General features: G+C 37.9%; 1 protein-coding gene across 2 annotated transcripts in view; it reads left to right on the top strand.

Moving 5' to 3' along the window:
• The window catches only part of TBCK (TBC1 domain containing kinase), an 88,393-nt gene that overhangs the window by 6,815 nt on the left and 68,214 nt on the right, over positions 1-13,364 (top strand). The window lies entirely within an intron of this gene.

The raw sequence follows: 13,364 nt of genomic DNA, 5'->3' as shown, positions 1-13,364 counted from the left end.
AGGGTGTATTCATTTCTGTGAAATTTTGTTATAGAGAATTTGCTTTTGTAACTCATAAAATACTGTAGTTTGGGGGTTTGCTTTTAAAGATAAAATCAGACCTGTGACAGGATATGGATCTTTCTAAGAATTAATGTGAAGGTTAAGTCTTCTAGGTGATGAAACACAGCTTTCACTAGAATGGATAGAATTTGGTGTGTGTTTTTTTATTTATAGAAATCTATTAATTTATCATCTAGAAAGTGCCAGATAATATGCCCTGTGTTTGTGTTAGCGTTTTTGTGAACTTGAACCTGTATGACAGTGTGTGTTGCAGAGGGATGTAGCTTGAGGAATGTTAGGACAATGCAGCTTCCAGTTTTCCTTATGATAAAGAGGTATTAGGTGTAAAGGGTTTTTCGTGTGTGATATGTGTGACAGTTCTTCACACAGTTTTGCATTAGGTTCCTATTGTGCAAAGTTCCAGAAGCAGTTAAAGCATCAGAAGCTCTTTTCATTCCTTTTTAATTCAGTTCTCACACTGTTCTTCTCATGTCAGATGAGAAGCAGCCCAGACTGCCTGCTTCTTCCTGACTGTTTTGGGAAAAGCTTGCATGTAGCTATTTTAAATTACAGTATACTTACGTAGATTCTCTGACAAAACTTCCTCTGACAGCAGATGAGGTCTATATGCACATCCATTATACCCTTTTACCCTAGCATGTCTTTTGTGGCCTCCTGAAGGATTTTTTGAATCTTTTTAGATAGGCTGGTAAGGTATGCAGCTTTGGGTTTTATTGTGCTCAAAGAAGTCAGTTTGTGATGTTACCTCAGCTCTTTGGACTGTAGCTCCGTTAAAAGTAGTTGCACAAAGCCTGGCTTTATTTTTTTCCTCTTGTCTTGAGAGAATTTTTACTGTAGTAAATTTTTCTACTCTCTGATCTTTCTTTTAATGAGCCAGTTGGGATTTCTTCTGGAAGTTGTAACAGTTGAGGATAAGGGCTAAAATATAGCCTATATGTATATCCATAGTTATAAGAGACATTAGTGATTCATCTACTGTAAATTACAGCTTTTGCAGTAGTAGCTTCATTCGCTTCAAATGAAGTTTCTTGCAAGACTTACGTTTTCCTTTTCCTTTTATTTTTTTTTTAAGAAAACAGAACTTTTTATTCCTATGGAGACCCAGAAACCTCCAGAAATAAGTTGGGTGGACCAATTCCCAGCTATTGGTTATGTCATCTGTATGCATCAATTACCTTTGGAGGAAATACTTGGCTTTTTTATTAATTCTGATTGCATTGGTTAGTGATAACGTAGCTGGCTACACATCCAGAGCTGATGTGTGTGCTATTGCAATTAAGTTTTTTAACTGTTCATGGAATGTGAGAAACTGCTCTTCTGGTTTCTAGATTAATTTTCCTTGTGCTTGCCAGTAACCTAAGTCCTTTGCACCTGTACCACAAGCTGATATGAAATCAGCAGGAAACCTTCTATTATTTTAGTGCTGAAATCCAAGACATTACATTATGGACAGTCTATATACATGTTGGAAAACAGGCTATACAGCTGTTTAGTAGTTTTTTGCAGTTAATCTTTGCTGAAGTCATGCATCAGGTGTAGCATACATTCCTTAATATATGAATTACATTTTTAAAAATAAATGTAGAAATGTTCTTTCTTCAATTAACTGCAGGCTTTCCCCAGGTTTTCTAATACTAATAAATCAGTTGCATGTAAGGGCCAAATACTGGAAATAAGAGCTTCAAGAGCTTATCTGCTGTGTTCAGTCACAGTGTGGAAAGTCATTTTACTAAGAGTACCACCAAACATTTGCTAAAAGTTGGAGTTGTGACATGTTGACTAATTCATTCATTCATTACCTAAAAATACTGTGTCAGCAGTCCCCACGAATGCAGAAATTGTTTGTCATTGTCCTCAAAATTAACATGCTCAACTTCATTTTCAAAGATTAATGCAAGTAAGTGTTTGGTAATTTATGGCCAGATTATTTTCTGCTTTGAGTGTTACATATTTGCGATCCTGGAATAAGCACCTTCCGCCGTAAGAACTCTTATCAGGTAAATTTCAAGAACTCTCCAAGGGAGGAGGAAATAAGTGTCAGCTGAAAAGGAATTTAATAAAGCTCTAAAATGGGTTTTTTTGTTGGGTTTTTTTTTTTCCAGAGGATAGCCATGTGGACATAGTAACTGCAGTTAATGCTTCTAGAAGTGACATTAATCCCGATTTTCTTTACTGTGCTTCCATTGAGTGTCACAGTAACAGCAGGGGAGCTCCCTTGGAGTTGCGTGCCACGGGAAATTCAGGCTGCAACCATGGATAAGAGGGTATGATAAGGGTAGGATAAGAATTTTAGTCATTGATATAGGATGAGAATTTAGGCATTGTTATCCCATTTCTCACTAGACTGCTGTCCGCTGTCTTCTCTGAGAGAGACTGGGTCATTGTTTCCTGCTTTCATATCCTAAATTTAGTGTCCTGTTGTGCTCACTGAAAGGATGCACTTAATTTCAGTTTATAACAGTCGCGCTTGTGCAAAATCAGCTCTCTGAAGTATGTTCAAGAGTCAGTTAGATGTTTAAAAGGCTGGGAATTTATGTACAGTTGCACAAAAATAGTGAATACCTGATTTAAGCTCACAATGGTTTATTGCTGTTCAGAGATTTGAAAATGTGTCTCAGTCTAGCTGGCTTCCTCTGTCTTCCTGAGCATACAAGGATTTATTTTTTTTTCTTGTAAATGAATTGAAAATAAGTCACAAAAAATTATGGTGGGTAGATGTTTTATACTTTAACAGTCTCACTAAAGTGGCAATCGAAATTTCAGTTTTTCCAAGTTCCTAGTTGTTAGTGTTGCTACCAAAGACCAGAATGTAGAATGTACATTTATCTTTAAAGTCCTCCATCTTTTAAACACATTTCCAACTACTCCTTTGAGATACCTTTTCCAGACGGTGTTAAAGGAGTTATTTTCTCCGCTCCTGTGCTGTTATAAAAGGAGTTGTGAGCATTTCCTTTCTGTCATGCTTCAAGTGTGTTTCTTCTTTGAAGAAGTTGGTCTGCACTTGTATTCATAACAATAAAAATGCCAGCAAATACTGACATTTAACAGACTTTTGGCACCTACAGCTCAGTTTCTGGATTGGTCTTCAATTTGTGGCTTGGACAGTCTAAATCCATTCCTTTCTTCAATAAAATATAGTTGTCATATGTTTTGAAAGTCATGGTATTGAAAAATTACTAGTGAACCATCAGATACAAGGTATAGTTTGTTATACATGGAACATTTGATGGGAAGCAGACTGTGTCTGCAGCTGTTTACTAGTTTGGAGAAAACATGATCTGATGGATTCAGATGAGTACATTTTATTTGGCTACATTAAACAGTTGTCTGTTCACTGATTGGACTAGAATTCTTCATGCCATCATTGCTGTTAGTGGGCTTTTGGCAAACTTGAAGGAAGACTGTGGTTATTAGATGGGGAGGAAAACAATTTCTGAGTAGCCAGGCATTCTTCAAAAATATTTGTAAAACAGGTGCAAGTCATCAAAAGGCTGAAGGTTTTACATGATTTGTCTTGAAGAGCTGCATATGAGCCGAGTCTCATGGGCTGAGTGTATTCTGCTTTGAATCAAGTCTGTGCTGGAATTTCACATGAGAAATCCATATATCACAATAAGGCTGAATTTGGCAAGGATAAATTATGTAATAGTAAAATGAAGTAGCATTAATAAACAAAGGGGTTTTTTTCCCCTAAGCATGTGTGAAGTTCTGTAGTTTGGGCATTTAATGTCTATAGACTTTTTCTTTACTTTCTTGATAATGCTTTACTTGCAAAGATACGATGAAAGATTATCTGTTAGTCTAGACTTGTTTATATATTTTCCAGTTATGCTTTCTTTCATATAGAAGTGCTGGTTTATTTCTGTAAATACTTTTTAGCCTGACTGCAAATCTTCCTGTAGCATTCCTTTTAGCATAGGTTGTCTCCTGTGATTGCCTTTACTCTTGCAAAAAAACAATTGTTTGGAATGAAAAAGCTTTCATGAGGCATTAGAGGTGAACATTATTGCTCGAGATGTTTGAGTGATGTTTTAGTTATGCAGCCAAATTCTTTGCTTGCAGAGTTGGTTGCACTGTTTGATGGCAGCACAAAGACATTTCGGAACACAGATGTGTTTCCTCCTTATATGTGACACATAACAGTGAGTGCCTGCTTGTTTTTTATCTTCCAGGAAAAAAAAAAATCCTACTCTTTGAGATTATGATAGTATCTGTCTCTTGCTATGAAGAATGTGGATATGATAGCTGTATATAATTGTCCTGGTTTCAACTAGGGTAGAGTTAATTTCCTTTCAGTAGCTGTTACAGTACATGTTTTGGATTCGGAATGAGAATGGTGTTGATAACACACTGATGTTTTGGAATTTTGCTAAGTCATGTTTATCCTGAGCCAAGGATATTTTTCTTTGGCTCATGCTCTGCCAGTGAGGAGGAACACAAAAGAAACCGTGAGGAAGCAGAGCTGGGACAGGTGACCCAAACCGACCAGTGGGAGGATATTCCACACCACGTCATGCCCAGCATCAGCTGTGGGGAGCTCCCTGGAAGGGTGGCTGGCCTGGGTCCGGGAAGGGGGTCTGGCATTGGTCAGTGGGTGGTGAGAGATTGTGCATCACTGGTTTTTCCCATTTTTTTACCAATATTCTTATCATTTGCCATTATCACTGTATTTCACTTTAGTGTCAATTATGACACTAATCTTATCTCAACCTACAAGTTTTACTTTTGTTCTTCTTCCCAATCCACTGCGGTGGTGGGGAGAGAGGGAGGTTGAGTGAGTGGCTGCATGGTGCTTAATTTCCAATTGGGCTTAAACCATGACAATATAAAGTCTGTGGATGGGGAAGAAGTGTACGATTATTTCAACCTTTTGTTCAGCTGTGCTTTTTCTGTAGTTCCTTGTAAACACTTTATACGGATTTCCGTGCTAAAAGCAGTATTAAAGATCTTGAAGAGAAGATGAGTTATGCTGAGTTAATTGAGAACAAAAGTACTGGAGAGTTTTGAGTCTACAGTTTCTAGTGAAAGAGGATGTTGAGTTTCAAACAGAGAAAACACCATCCTCAGTGGGAGGGTGGCTTCATCCTGCAAAGATATTTCTGCAAGAAATTGTGTAAGGATCATGTTAAAATTCCATTCTGCATTAATGAGCAAATTACACTAATTAGCTAATGTCTGAAAACCCAAATGTCAAATCTGTACTGTGCAAATCTTAGGGGATTAAAAGCACATTATTAATCCTAATGTTGATTTATGATAGTTGTGTTTAGCATAAAAATTGCTGTAGACTGTGAGAACAAGATGTGGTTAGTATATGGTTATTCTAACAAAATAGTATTTGACACTTCATCCTGCTTCTAGAAAGGGGGGGAAAAAATGGAAGAGTGAGCACTTGTTAGACTTGCTTTATAGTGCATCCTTCAAGAAAGGAATTTTATTTTCTTAAGTGCAAGTTCTTGCTTTTGGACTACTGAGCAATGTCTTCAAGGGAGCATTTGTCACTAATTAGGGATCAGAGAGCTGGTTTATTTAGGTGCACTGATGTGCTTGCAAACATCTCTCACGTCATTGTGGTTTGAGATTTGTTTCTTCTGTGCATATGGATATTCTCTTCTTGGGTGTGTAACTAAAGAGGTACCAGGGCACTGGACATTGTTTTTTTGCGAGTGTTTAGAAGGCTGGCACATCAGGCTAGTTTTAAGGTTTCACTCATTCATTAGCAGTATACATCTTGCTAAAGGTTAGTTTGTGCATATTGTTACTCATCACTCTGTACACAGAACTGATACTTACTGTAAATTAGCTGTGAGTATCCCAATACCACAGAGCTGGTGCTGTGCAATCAACAGTGGCAGCTGTGGCCCTCGGTGGTTATCAGAAGTCAAGGTGGTAAAGCTCAAGAGCTCTTCAAGTGAAGCATGAACTGATCTTTCTTCTACTATTATCTAATGCCTGATGTTTTCATGTAATCAGCACTATCAGCCCCTGCAAAATGTGATTTCCTGTACTTCCAGTAGTACTTATTTTACGTTTTGCCAGTCATCCTTCCTATGTATTTGGGAGTATGTCCTCCATATTTAGAGTTGGTTCTGCTTCTCTTGCCCTTTAGTCTCGCAAATTTTGGTGTGTGGATTTCTCCTACATGCAACTGCAGCCCTCTCTATTTTCCCCTTTGGTGATCACATTTCTCTTGTCACTTTCAAGAAAATTTAGTATTAATTGTGTGGTGATTGATAAATTCCTAATTTATAGTCGCAGGCATCTGCTTCATCTACACCTAAGTTTATGGTTACTGCTCCAGATAGGTGTTTCCTGCCTGTTGTGATGATGTGTACTGGTTTATAGATCAAAGTGATGTACTTCCTAGCAGCTTTTGCAAGATTAGTTGTTAGCTATGAAATTCCTAGCAGCACCAGTGCTTATTGGCCTAGTTGTAAAGTCCCTTTGATCACTTGAATTTGCAGGCTGTTCTTCTCTTGAAACTTCTCATTCTGTTTCACTTTTTAGTAGTGTCTGTACCATTGATATCCAGGTTTTTTGAGCTAAACACTAAAACATACCCAGATAGGCTTTTCACCTTAGATATTTAGTTGTTTGGTTTTTTTTCAATATGTTATGGCCGAGTTACTTGTTAAAGTAATACTGTTGCAACATATAATTTACATAGAGTGCCTGGCTTTTGAAGGTTTGTGCAGTGTTGGAAGATTTGTCCATAGCTTTAAAAGTTCTGTTGAAAATTTTTAAAATAAGGGAGAAGGGTTTAATTAGGAAAGTGGCTTGTTAATAATTTTTAATCCTCTCATAGAGATGCCTGCAAAAATTAATTTTAAAAAACCAATGCTGTCTGTCTTCAAGGACAGCATTATTTATTGATAGCTAATTATGATTTTTTGAGCCCTCAGTTCAGTTTATACTGCCACACAGCTGCAATAACGTTAACTGCATCAATAATTAACCTTCATTTTCAGCTTTTCTTTTAAAATATTTCATTGATCAGAATTTTTTGATCCACCTAGGGCACCACAGTGAGAATGAAGGAATCTGTCTCCTTGTGTGATGAGGCTGGGACCCATCACTTCTCTTGTGGTGTGGAGGAGAAAGTCGGTATGGCTGACATTAAGTAAAACTCTATTCTCATGCCATAGATATAGGTCTTCCTTAAAATTGAAGTAAAATAGGCAGTTGTACATTATAACCTCAAATGGGAGAAAACACTCCTATGATCTTAAAATGCCAGATCAATACCTTGCCCTCAGTTGCAGCAGGGAGAATTGATGGAGTATCAATCACAGTGTATGGCCTTTTAGACGTGCATGCATTTATTCAGGGGAGTACCAAAGAAAGCAAAAGATTCTGACTTCAATTATCTTATTATCTACTTTTTATCTACTTTTTATGAAGTCACTCCTTTTGGAGAAGGAGAGGAGAATGTGAGATGTGTTGTTTCCTTCAATGAAATTTTGGCCCTGTGACATATGGTACATGTATATAATGCTATTGAAGATACTTCTTTATTGTATATTTTGGGGTCACTGTCTTGTTTTTTCCTTCTGTTAGGTTTTGTTTTTTTATGATTACCTGTGCATCTAGTTCTATTATGTTACTCAGAGTGTATAGTCAGTGGTAAGAATGCTGAATCTCTGATTGGGTTTTAAATCAGAGCTACTTTACCTAATTTTTCTATCTAATGGCTGAAATAATTTATTTCATTGCACTTATTGCACATTATAAATTGTAAATTGCACATTGCACAATGTAAAGTATCACTATTGCATGTCACATACAGCATATGAGCCAGCTGAGGCTAAGATGCAAAAAAAAAACTGTTTAGAAGTTAATGAGGGGCAAAATCAAAAACTGCAAATGTGGATAGTCATTCTCGTTCTGGGCATTTAACAGGATGGCACCAGAAGTTTGATTAAAATAGCACTTTATAAGGTGTAATTACTCTTCAAAACTACTTTTTTCACTTGATTTCCCATTTCTTGGGATGAACACTGAATGTCCAAAAGGAATTAAGGTGCATTGTTTGAAAATTTTTGGTTTATGACTTACATAATTTAAAGTGATAAAGTTCTGAAAAATCACCTGTCTGATAAAAAGTGTTGTGTTCAATCTGCTCTATATATAAAGCTTTTCTTTGTCTGTGCCTTCATCTATTGTTTTATGGACTTTTATCATACATTACAAGTTGAGACCATCATAAAAGTGTAACATCATCTGTGCTGCTTTTAAAGTCATGCTTGCAGTTTAGAACTTTAAAAAAAGGAATGAAAGGACTTTCTGAGTTTCCTCAGGTGAGCGATGAACTTGTTGAAGATATCCTGTGTGAAATAACCTTGTGCATGAGTTAGTGACTTCTGAGGACTCTTGTCTATAAAATTCTTTTTTTGTGTGTGTGTCTTACTCTCTGTTTGTTGCATTCCTTTCCAGTTCATTTCATTCTGGTAATGTGAATGCATTTCCAAGTAAATTGGCAGTGTTTACAATCTTAGTCCCCAGTGCCATTTTTTAATCAAACACATAATAAAGTGCTAAATAAACTGTTCCCACCTGCATCAAACTCTTTATGTTCTGTATAGGGTATTTTGTAATTTATTTACCCAGGAAGACCCAATTTATCTGCACATCTGGTTTTCAACCCACTTCTGCTTTCTATCCAGTTTTCCAGCTGGTTGATTGAGGGATAAGGAGGTCAGATGGCTTTCTTGAGGTCAGCGTAGTGATTGTCTCAGCTGGGATTATACCCAAACTTTATCCTTCGCTGAACCACTTGGCCACACCATTTCTGACCAGTCTATCCACATTGTTAGCAATAATGGAACTAACTGCAAATGTCATTTTCTTTGTTTTATAGTTTTGCTTGTATGGAAATATCGTCACTTTTATGAGTTCAGAAACATTACATCTGTTCACAACCTGGTTCCCTTTCACTTTGAACACACACAATTTTTTGTGATGAATCTCCTTCCTGGATTCCAAATGTGTATTAGTTTCACAAGTTCAGGGATAGTGATTGATGATGTTGCTGGTTTGTGTTGCTCTGGTGTCCTTCCTCAGGGCAGACCCTGTCTGACACTCTGCTTTGGGAGAGGAACCCATGTTTTCACTCCTGTGTATCAGTGCTATTAGCCTCTTAAGACTCCTGCTTGTTGAAATTCTTTTTCTTTAGAGTTTACTTTTTACAGGAATATTACAATGTTAGAACAAAATGCCGAGATTTAATAAAGGAATTTCTAAAATGTGCATTGCAGTGTATGTACCTATGAAATGTTGAATCTGAGGAAAGAGAAACTCAGAAACTTGGTATCATCAGCATAATCTTACCCTGTTTGGTCTTGCTCTTCTGGTTCCAGTTTTTGTTAATGATTTCCTCTTTCCTTAATTTAATTTAATTTCCATTAAATTGCCGCTGCACTGAGGAAACATGACTTAGTACTAATCCACATATACATCTCTAGTACTTACAAAATTACAGGACTCTGTGCAGTTAAGTAGATGGCAAGGAGGCTTGCTTTCTGATACCAGTTCTGTTTTGTTTTCAGATTCTGGTGGGGTCTCTGTTCATTTCACTTGATGAAACATTCTTATCCAAAATAGTCCTTTAAGTACTGACACGCTGTCAGTATTTTGCAGGCACAGCTTTCTTCCTTCTAAAAACTGGATTGGGAGCTCTGTGTTGACTGATACAAAAACATAAAAATAAATTAAATTTATGACTGGCCATAACCAGTTAAAAATACCACAAATGTATTTGTAAGAGGCAGAAGTATTTCTCCTTTCCCCAAGATTTGGCTCCTGCCTTCACTTTGCTTCCAGCCTGTTGTTTTTGCTCCTGTCCTGCTGTACAGGTACATAAATGTGATGGGTTGACACTGGCCAGACACCAGTGCACTTACGAGAGGTACTGGGATTGATGCCCGCATTCTTCACCAAAAATTAATCATTGCAAAACCAGCACAACCACTATGTACTGATTACCTACACTGGAATAGCTGCCTCTGTATCAAAAGGGGAGATGACGTAGTCTAGAAGGTAGGACTGGACACAGTAGCAAGACAGGAAGATCTTTGGAGATACCAAATTACTCTTTCATATTAAACTGTTTTATTTTAGCACTGAAAAAAGATGGATAAGATGTATGTCCAGTTAATTCCATGAATGTTCTTCTCTTAAAGATAATGGAGTGAATTTGTGTGTGATTTGCATTGATTTTCCTTTAAACTGAAGGGAAAGAAACTTTTGTGAACCTGTAACTTCCATGTTACTGACATAAATGCTGAAAATTCATCTCTTTGTTGTTTCTTTTCTCACAGTGGATTTTTTTTGATCAGACAGTTTAATAAGTCAAGCCTCTTGACCCACCCGTGTCCAACCTCCAGCTGTGTGCTCTGCAGTCCTCTTGTTCTTTAGTATTCAATGTCATGCATGAAGTAGTTTTTATTTTCCCTTCAGCAGTCTGTGGTGTATGTAGCAACTACCATGCTGCTGGCTGTCAAATGCAGTTTTTCACAATTGCTTTTCCTGCTCTGGAGTTGAGCAATGATAAAATAGCAGGGAGATTCTACTGAAAGAATTCTTGATGGCTGTGGAATGCCACAGGAACTAGTAGGTGATACTATCAGACATGATGCTTAGGAGGCAAACTTTTGTTTCACCCAGAAGAAATCTTGGATTGGAGGAAGTTGGAAGTCAGGAAAATATTAAAGAAAATTTCACATGTGCTTGCTCTGTACTCTGTATTCCCTTTCTCCTAGGCAACCGTCTGCTATTTTTTGTTTGTTTGTTTTTGGGTTTGGTTTTGTTTTGTTTTGGAAAAAGGATAGTGGTCCGAAATAATTTTTGGTCTGAGCTAATATGATTATATTTAGGATTTGGAAGACCAGTAATTTTGTCTAAAGTAGAAATAATTAGTTGCAAGAAATTGTTTGTTCCTAGAGCATCCTCTCTTGGAGTCCAGTTCCCACTTCTGCGAGCAGCTGCATTATCATTCCCATTAATCATAAATTAGAAGTTAATAAATAGCCACTTAAACTGAATAATATATAGGTAATATTGCTATGGTCTTTTTAGCAGGAATTCAGCATACCACATTTTTGTCATAAATTTTTTGATTTCTAAATAAAGTAATTTTTTTTTGTTTGATCTTGTGTTTATGTTGATCTCTGACTTGAGCAGTTCTTAGCTGTTTCTTCCCAGGTACTGCTCAGTCACTACTGGATGAGTATGCTCACTCTTAGCTCTCCAATCCCGTGATCATTTTCGGGGTTTGTTGTCTTTATTTGGTTCCTGATAATCCATCTTTCTCACTCTCTCTGCTAAAATCTGATCCTTTGGAAAAAGATAGGACTCTGGCTATGCCAACTTCTTCTAGTACTTTCCCCTTCACCCTGGCCCAGAAGCTGTTCTCTTTTGGATCAAGGAGTGTGGTGGGTACAGTAAGAAGCTTTTCTTCCCCACCCCACCCATTTCAATCCAAAAAGTGGCAACAGTCTCCTAAGCAATCAGATTATTTCATCAGTGGGTTTGCAGAACCACAAGAGATTGAAACTCTGCTAGAACATCTGTTTCCTGACAGGTTAGTTTTATTATTCCTGAAGTGAACTTCCAGAAAATGTTTTTGTGTCCTTAACAGTAAGAATTCAACAGACTGGAGATCAGGCTCACTGCTAAGTGGAAAAGTTAATGTTTCTTGTGAAGGCACAATGCAGCCACCTGTGTACTATTACAGTGTGGAAATTAGTCATTTGTCTGGTATAGCTTTTGGTCTGACAAGTTCTGGAGGTAATAAAACAATCCTCCTTTTTGTGGGTTTTTAAGTAGACTTCCCTTCTCTCTCCACCCACAAATGCCATGCACATGCCTCTCTTAACCATGCTGGGTTTTGTACTGTTGGCTGAACTTGCTCATATCAACTTGTAGAGATTTTTTTCCCCTCATCCTACTTACAGGGTGGATCTGAGGGAGGAATACAGTTCTCCTTAGTGCTTCCTTTTTTATGCATTCAAGTTATAGCCCCAAATTTAGTATTGGTTTTAATCCTTACAGTCTTTTAGTTCATGATTTCTAGTATGAAGGAGCACAAAATGACCTCTTTTTTTGGCTATGTTTCTTCTCCAAACAAGGATAATCACTAAATTTAACCAGTTTGATTTTACACCCGTGTGCAATCCTTTCTCTTGAAGAGAACCCGTGTTTAGAGGCCTGGCTGACTAGGCTACAGATGAATAGATTTTTTGGTATCCAGACTGAGGATTAAAATGCACATAGCTTCTTTAATGTGTGTTCCTTTTGCAAATAAATTTCTGTTTCTTTTCCTGTTGGTGGAGAGGAGCCACCTTGTTGTAGAAGTTCTCCTGTGTTGTTTCTAGTTTGCTGTTGTTTTTTTCCCTCCACCTTCTTTTAAAGGATACTGATCCTTTAAAAAAGGTGCTGATACCTCTGCAGTACAAGGGGCCCGGTAGTTAAACCGGGTTACATCTATCCTAGTTCAGCACTAGCTAGTCTATCGAGAAACAGGCTTCCAGCTAAGCGGGGGAAAAGTTTCTGAATCTGCTCAGATCTTGCCACCAACACTGGATTTCTGTAAGTGTTGTCCTCATTAAGAACAATGTTTTCTATTTATGGGGTTTTTTTAAAAAAGAGTCAAGCTGACCTGGAGCCTGAAAGCAGCTTTGTGAGTGTACCTTCTGCATTTGCCAAAGGCTGATGTAATGCTTGCGACGTTGACAGTGGCTGTAGCGCCTGAGACAGAGTTGAGACCTACTGCAGCAAGGGGACAGCCTTGGTAGTGATCTCCAGTAAGGCTGGGAACATCGGCTGAACTTGGCCATGGGAAGTGTAAAAGGAGAGAAATCTCTTGGGCTTGGTAACAGCAGTAAGTGTAGTTGTCAGGCTGTTGGGGATTAAATGCGAATCTCATGGGTTGTAACCGCACAGTGTATTTTCCCTAATAAATAAGGGCTGCACAAGGTGCAGCAGTGCAATGCAGAGCTTGTTATACAGAGTGCCCTCTCTGCTGACCAGTGTGAGGTACTTGGCTCAAAGCTTCTGCCCCGCAGGGTGGCATCAAGAGTTTAAGAGCACTGAGCATTGAATGTACGTTGAAAAATAGTTACCACTCGTGTAGTGATCGTTGTGACGATGTGAAGGGTTTATCTTAAAGAGCAAAGAATCCCAAAGCAATATTTTCTTGTATTTTCCCGGGTTCTGGGGTGTTTTTTTAATTAATTACAAGAGAGCTTGGAGAATAAATGCGTGGCTGACGCCCCCTGGCGCCAGCAGAGCACACTGCCTGCCTC

This window comes from Poecile atricapillus, chromosome 4 (genome assembly GCF_030490865.1).
Source record: "Poecile atricapillus isolate bPoeAtr1 chromosome 4, bPoeAtr1.hap1, whole genome shotgun sequence".
Lineage (NCBI taxonomy): Eukaryota > Metazoa > Chordata > Aves > Passeriformes > Paridae > Poecile > Poecile atricapillus.
The sequence above is the reverse complement of the archived record's forward strand: the minus strand, read 5'-3'. Positions and strand labels throughout refer to the sequence as shown.